This window comes from Lissotriton vulgaris, chromosome 12 (genome assembly GCF_964263255.1).
Source record: "Lissotriton vulgaris chromosome 12, aLisVul1.2, whole genome shotgun sequence".
In the NCBI taxonomy this organism is placed as follows: domain Eukaryota; kingdom Metazoa; phylum Chordata; class Amphibia; order Caudata; family Salamandridae; genus Lissotriton; species Lissotriton vulgaris.
The window spans coordinates 543,207,071-543,214,923 of record NC_141700.1 but is presented as its reverse complement, the minus strand read 5'-3'; positions in this window follow the sequence as shown (position 1 = coordinate 543,214,923).

Here is a 7,853-nt window from a genome sequence, read left to right as displayed (position 1 = left end):
GTCTGCCCTGTTCCCATGATGCACTGGGCCAGGGACAGACTAATTTGCATGTACCCAGGTTCTAAGCTGGGATGGTGCAGTGAGCTAAAAAACGGTGATGGATCAAGCCCTGATCCTTGGACTGGGTAAGAGTGGTCTGCTTAATTCAGACACTGTTCATCACCACCTCCTTTTCTGAATCGTTTTTGGCCACTATAGGTGTGGCAGGGTATACTCAGACATGAGTCCCTTGCTCACTGCACCATCAGGATTCAAGCAAGCCGGGCCGACGACGGCTGAAACACCAGAAACCGGTCCCCGGAAGCTTGTCTCCTTTCCAGTGAAGAATTGGCTTGGTAGTCTGGTCTGCCCTGTTCCCATGATGCACTGGGCCAGGGACAGACTAATTTGCATGTAGCCAGGTTCTGAGCTGGGATGGTGCAGTGAGCTAAAAAACGATGATGGATCAAGCCCTGATCTTTGGACTGGGTAAGAGTGGTCTGCTTAATTCAGACACTCTGTTCATCACCGAACCGTCTTAACCTCGGGCCCCGCTTCCTATCCTATTTGCAGCTTTTATACACGGACCTGACGGCATCGATTCGAGTGGCGGGGCCATCTCTTCCAGATTTCCCATCGGGCGTGGTAGACGATGTTCTGTTCTTCCTTACAGGCCTCAATAGGTCCAGGCCCCGTCTCCTGCAAATCATGCAAATATTCGGGGAGACATCAGGGCTTTATATGAACCCCCCGCAAGTCTACCCTATGGGTATTGGGGGAGCGTTCAGAAGTGGGGGATTGGGCATCTACACTCCAAGTGGCAGTGGGGGGGGCATTAAGTATTTGGGGGTGTTTTTATCTGAGGTACCTACAGTCTCCTGGGAGCAGAATTTAGCGCCTGTCTGGAACCGGGTTCGGGCGGATTTCAGGACATGGTCCCGTATGCCACTGACGATTTATGGCAGGTCGGCCATCTTTTAAATGGTGGCTCTACCCCGGCTATTATACCAACTGCAAAACCACCATACCCTATCCCGCCCAAATGGTTCCTGCAGGTAAACTACTTACTGGGGCAGTTTCTCTGGGAAGGGGGCACTGTACGTGTGGCGCTGCGCACCTGCTTTCTATCTACATATTGTGGAGGATTGGCGATGTCCGACATTCTCTCCTATTATCAGGCCTCTCACCTCCTAGTCTTGAACGAGTGGTGGTATGGAGACAGGGGGGACCTGGCGTACGCTCTGGAGCGCTACCTTATGGGGTCTCATACGCTGCACACTATTCTTTATACAGCACCAATGCGGAGGGCACTGCCATCGGCCACCCAGGTGGTGTTTCAAATTTGGAGGCAAGCTCTGCGCTGTGTGGGATGGTGGAATACCCCAACTGGTGAAACCCCCCTGTGGCACAATGGGCAGTTACCTGGGCTCGCAATGCTGCAGGGCTTCCGGGGATGGGACAGCATTGGCATTTCGACCTTAGGGGATGTATTGTCTGGTACGACGCTTAAGTCCTTTCAGGATCTTTGCAAGGAATTTAGTATGACCCGCTCTCAGTTTTTTAGATACCTTCAGTTCCGTCAGGCACTGGCCCCCAGCTTAGAGGGTCTGGAGTCCCTCCCTGCGTTTAGCCCCCTGGAACGGAAGGTGTTCATGGGGGACTTGGAAGCGAAGAAGATAACACGCATATACCAGTCACTAGTCACACACTGTTCCCCCACACTGCAGAAGCTGCGGGAGACATGGGAGGGAGACATGGGAGGAGGACGTGGGAGAATTGGGGGAGGAAGATTGGAGAGAGGCACTGGCAGCTCCCAGGGGTGCCACCATAGTGATGCAGCTACGTCTCATCCAATTTAAATACTTACATAGAGTTTACTTCACCAGGGTGCGGCTGTGGCGGGCGGGGGGAATTATTGCCTCACCGGACTGTCTTCGATGTGGTGGGGAGGAGGGGACGTTTATACATACTGTGTGAAGTTGTGGTTCCCTTGATCAGTTCTGGAGGGGGTTACTGGCCTATTTGTCTGAGGTACTGGGATGGGAGCTCCCTCGTATGCCACAATTAGTTTTACTGCATGTGATGGAAGGGGTGGGTGGCAACGTCTACAAGAGGCATTTGCTGCTGCTAGGCCTCACACTGGCAAAGAGAGACGTGGCCAGAGCATGGAAAGACCCACAGGCCCCTTCTGTGGCTGCATGGAAAAAAGGGTTAGATTTTTGTATGAGGCTGGAACAGCCAATTTTTGTAGCCCGAGGATGCCCGCGAAAGCATTATAAAATTTGGAAACGCTGGGCTGAGTATAGGGGCCTGTGGCTTGAGCCTCCGGTGGAACAGGAAGACCCCCCCGGGGTTGTGATGGGGGGCGTTGAAGGCAGTTATGGATGTGCAGTCATCTGGGTGTGTTGTGTGTAGGAGACTTGTGGTGGAACTAGTGCGACTCAGGGGGGTGGGAGCAGAGTTGGGGGAGAGGGGGCGGTCGGGAAGTGGGGGCTTGTCCTGTGTTGCTTTGTTTATATTAGCTGGTTTTGTTTATACAAAGAAAAGTCGATTGCATTTCAGTGGATGTCATATTTCTAACCTGCAGATGCCTCTGGTGTGCAGAGCGCTGCGAAATGTGTGCAGTCTGTCAATAAAGTCTGTTTTCTAAAAAAAAGAAATGCAGAAATACGTATTACAAATGCAGAAAAGTTAAATTAAAATGTAGCTTAAAATGTTTCATAGATTGTAGATCAATTCACTTGAAAAGAAAAAATCCAATCTTCAGTGGGGTAGTTGAAATACTGTAGGAGTTATAAAGGAAGGCGATCCAGGTTATAGTACAGTCGATTTTAGCGAGACAGCTCAAATAAAGAGAAAATGACAGTACCTTGTTTTACAGATGTCAAATAGAAAATTGTTGTCCAGGTTTTACAGGTGTCAAATTGAAGATTGTTGTTCTTGGTTGTAGTTTGAAGGAATGACAGTTGATGATCACGGAAATTGTTAAAAAGGAGAGAATTCAGTCTAGACGTCTTGAAGTTCAGAAGACTTAATAATGATATCAAATGGTGTAGAGAAGACACTGAATGAGTTCTGTTAGATATGAATAAAATCCAAAAAATAAAATATGGTGGGTTCTTTGGAGAGCTGTATAAGTCACCTCGTCGCCAAATTTATGTTGCATTCAAAGAAGTAATTTCAGAGTCCAGTGAGATTTAGAAATAGGATTTATTCTCAAATAAGATACAGCGCTCCTAATCTAACAGAGTGTCTCTCTAGTTCAGCCTCCTATCTCCAACTGCAGAGAAGAAGAAGCTTCAAGAGATAACATTGTATGTTGCCAGGTAAAAGAGAGATAACAAAATGAATGTGTATCTAACCTGTACATACAATGACTAAACTTACAATATAAAAGGAATGTAACATTGTTACAGAATGGGAATCAGGAAATCTTGGGTCGGTCTGTCTTGCATATAGCCTGAAGTAGAGTTACGAAAACAGAGCTGGCAGGCATTTGAATTTGACTGCCAAATCAACCATCTGAGAGAATCCATTTCAGATACATTAAATTAATTATTTTGAAACAAAATCTGTAATGACTCAATTGTACAATTTGTGTATGAGCACCAATTATTATATTCAGCTAAAGAGGGAATGGATGGGGCATTCATTTTCTTTGCAGTAGCCAAACAAAAGCATGTAGTTTGATACACTGTATTACTAAAAAATAAAATCTGTGCTGAGATGAGGCAGGCACGATGTAGGACCTCAGTGCCTCTCACTTGTCAGTACTTAGAATCCCAGATGGATTTCAAATCAACTGTGTCCTTCAAATGACCATAACCTTTTAGTGACAGTTCATGTCAGATAGAAGTGGAATAAATTAATTTACTATGGGTCAACATGACTTTTGGAGAAGACGAACTATTCAGGATTTTACCTATCGAAGTCTGCAAAGTATGTAAAATTATTTTTAAGTGTTTTTGAGCTTCTTTTAACAGTGTTGGGCAATGCTCCCACTGAGTGTAATTAACCACAGGACGTAATGTATTAATATTGTGTAGGAAATTTTGCCCATAATGTTGATAACAGAACAGATCAGCATGATTGGCAGAATTCAGATATAAATCCTCAGCATCAAAAGCCGCATAATATTTTAAATCAGAAAACAATACATTGCATGCACATCCCAATCATCAGAAGGTATGTCCTGTGTCACCACATCACCCATAGAAACACGAAATATGTATGGTACATTGAAGACTTCAGTCGGACCATGGGCCTGGTAATCCACCTTATCCTAGACTATACCATCAAAAACTGGGATTGCTGAAATGTTAACAAGAGTCTGGTCATGCTTCATGATGTGGGAAGATGAGTGGGAGGGGCCAAGATACCATCAACCAAGTTCACAGCAGAGCGTTCAGGCAAATAGTGACCATTGATGAGTAGGAAAAAAACAGTTATAAATCCAATTGACATGAAGAGAAAAATCACGACAAGGACCAACCAGACGTATGTCCATGGAGGGACCAAATAAGTCTGTTTAAACCAGGAGACAAAATTGTCAATTTGGTTTGGCAACTTGAGGAGGTGGAGGAAGAGTCGTAGGAAAAACTGCCATGGTGCAAAGGACTATCCGGCAAATCATTTAAAGCCTCGTTTGTGGGATATGTGTATTCAGCCTCTGCATTGCAGAAGGAAGGTGGGGGAATAGAAGAATGGTCAACAACAGGGTCCATCTCAATGACAGTGTCGTGTGATATACTGGAAGACGTTCCACTCTCACAAGTCCTCAAAATTGTGGAACACAAAACAGCAGGCGTCACACTATTCAGAATCGGACAGATAATGTAGCTTGACCTTGTCCACTAAAATGTATCTCTTGTCTTGGGACCAGGAAGAGGAGGTAAAATTGCTGTTTGAGTACCCTTTAAGCCAAGCATTGGATACGGTGCACAATAAGAGGAACCAAATTCTTTTTTGTCCTCCAACTTTTCTTGGACCAGATCTCCAACTTTAGGAACCCAGCCGACCACCGGATTCAGGAGTGCTGCATCAGTTGCTGAGGACAAATGTTCAGTAGCAAGACTGGCACAGGTCTCTTGTAGGCTCTGTAACATAGTCGAATAATTATCTTCGTCAAAGGTTGTGGCCGCCGCCGCAACATGTAGACCATCAAGGTCTGGAACAAACATTTTGATGCCAAAGAGCATTTCATATGCGGTCCGCCCACACAGAGGTCTTCTAGGGAGATTATTAAGGGCACGTTGGACGCCATACAAATAGGCTAACCAGTTCCTGCCAGTACCTAAGACTCTAGCTGTCAAGGATTGCTTTAAATTATGGTTCATTCGCTCAACAATTGAGTTGCCCTCAGGCCTGTATGGAGACCAAAACTGCACCAGCCCCCCATAGACTTTATTATATCCTTGTACGCCTTAGAGGCGAACGCTGGACCCCGGTCAGAATGAAAGCTGCCACAGGCAAAAATCCCTACAAAGACATTCAAATCCCTGATGACATTTTGAGAGTCAACACTGCGTTGTGGCCAAACCCAAACGAATCTAGTGCACGAATCAACTGCAACTAAAATGTATTTATATGCAGTATCAGAAGAAAATGGACCACAGTAATCAAGATAAACTCAAGGAAAAGGGCGATTGGCAATGGAAAGCAGTGTTTGTGGTGGTCGTTTTGCCTTAGAAGGATTGATTTGTTGACAGATGTCACAAGAAAGTACATAATTACGGGTCTGTTTATATAAACCACACCACCAATAACGTTGTTGCAAGATAGAAACAGTTGCAGACACACCGGCATGGGGCGAAGCCATACCTTTGTGTGCAGTTTTGAATAAAGCATGTCTGTGGTCCGCATTGGGAATCAGACGATCTCCAACGTCAGGTATTCCGGCAAAAATAACTTGTTTGGGAGTTAACTGATAAGAATACTTTGAAGGGAAACCCTGTGGATAATTAGAGCCCTCCGCAGTTGCAGCTATTGCTGCCAAAATGTCCCTATCAACCTTAGTCATGGACCTTGTAACGGCTGCAACAGAACATGTGGCTGCTGCAGATTTGTTCGCTTCATCAGCCAAACAATTCCCAAGAGCATGTGCTCCCACACGCTGATGGCCAAGAGTATGTATAACATGTGTGAGTGGCAGGCGCTGTTTAAGATCTGCCACTCAAACCCAAAGCATTTTATGCTTAATTGTGCTGCCTTTAGAATCTCAATAATCATTTGAAGATCAAAAGAATAAGTTGTCAATGAAAGACTGTGTACAGTAACAAGGACCCCCTGATTAGGATCAACTTCCTGGGTCAGGGCAAATAACATATGTGAATAAAGCACCCAGGCAAATTCTCAATACCTACTAGCACATGAAAGGGTGGCAAATTACCACAAAAAAAATAATCGACTACTGTTTTTACACATAGAATACAATTTAATTTCTCATACAAAATATAATATTTGATAAAATCAATACATAATTATGGACAATTAATAAAACATTTTGGCATTATAGCATATGCATTTTTATCCCCAAACACATAACACTTGATAAGTATAAAAACTGTAAGATGGTTTCCTGTCTACGCGTTTCGACACCAAGGTGTGTCTTCCTCAGGACTGTACCATCGTAATGCTATTTATTGTAAATCTTTTAAAAGGAGAATATTCTAATCCGTCAGGATGATCCTTCACTTTAGGGCTAGCATGTGATCACTGTTTGTACATATGAGGTTGACCGATCATCTATATAAGAGCCCGATCAAGATGCCATGGAGGTTATAGTGGAATCCACTGAAAATGTTCTATTTTTAACTTGCAACTATGGTGACTGTGTAGGCCTCGTGTAACGATAACGACATTAAAAGGTTGACATCAAATTGCTGCTAGCCTGTACTCTCCATATATTCAGTCAGTATAAGTAGGGTTAAACTTTCCTTCTTTGCCTTCCGTTCAGTTCAGTTAGATCAGCTGCGCCGATTAACGTTAGTCAGGATATATTTCGTAAGCAAGGCTTTCTTTTATCTGCATTTAGTAGAGTTGAACGGACCGGATTCGATGAATTCCCGGCGGCATCTAGTGTTACGGCAAAAAGCTTTATTCACATATGTCAATGAAAGACTGAACACAGTAATAAGAGTCACATACAATAAGAGTTGACACCTTTGGATCTGCAAACTCTAGAGCAAGAACCAGAGCGCGCAGCTCGGACAATTGAGCGGTACAGTCTCCTAGCATCTGAGTATGCACTATATTAGACTTGAACTCACCACTCACCATTGTACCAGCCACAATAGCACAAGCCGCTGAATAAGCATGGTTAGAACCTGTCCCGGTTGTGTCAAGCCATCTGTGTAAATGATACATGCGTACTCTTCCAAAAGAAGCAAAGACAGAGGAGGCGGATGAACATGTTCATACTGCAAGAACTCCTGTGTCTGAAGAGAGGGGTAAAAAATAAATGTGACATCCGGAGACATCAAAGAAGTAGCCTATTGTATCCAATGGGGATGTAAAGCTTTTGAGTTAGGGACACTTGCCTGTGTCACTGCTTCTAAAGCAGGGTAAGGTGTAACCACCAAAATGCATTTCCCCTGTGCCAGTGCACGTTCTTTCAGGACCGCCATCTGTACAGCTGTCAAAACATTCTCAACAGTCGAAAATTACATCTCAGCTGAAGTGTACAAGTGCGATTTGTATGCAATAGGTACTGTGTCACCTTCATTGTATGTCAAGTAAGTGAATCCCACTGCTCCAGGCACAATACATATCACCAGGTTTGTGTGGCTATCCTGTGCCAAGTACTTAGATTTAAGCAAATCAGATTGCAAAGAATGCTAAATAACAGAATGTTCCAGGAGCCAGCTGGCTTTTAA